We start from the raw sequence: 349 nt of genomic DNA on the forward strand, positions 1-349 counted from the left end.
ATCTGGGGTTATTCTTAAAAGAAAACAAATCACCAATCATCATTTGCTTTTGTGTGTGTGTGCGTGTGTGTGTGAAATATTAACATTTGTTGTTTTTCAGATTTTTTCTAAAGCTGCAAGGCTCTACTTTGACCTCTGATCACAGATATTAGTTATTTTGTATGTTGTAGTGTATTCCATCCAACCGGCCCTGATCCATCAGATGTGATGTGTATTCAGTCTGTGACAAGTGAAGCCTATTGCTGCTAATAAAGTTCAACTGACTGTGAAAAGCCAGTTCACACTAGGGCTGTGTATCACCAGCAAAGTCACGATACGATACGTATCACGATACAGAGGCCCCGATACG

This window comes from Sinocyclocheilus anshuiensis, unplaced genomic scaffold (assembly GCF_001515605.1).
Source record: "Sinocyclocheilus anshuiensis isolate Anshui unplaced genomic scaffold, SAMN03320099.WGS_v1.1 scaffold579, whole genome shotgun sequence".
In the NCBI taxonomy this organism is placed as follows: Eukaryota; Metazoa; Chordata; class Actinopteri; order Cypriniformes; family Cyprinidae; genus Sinocyclocheilus; species Sinocyclocheilus anshuiensis.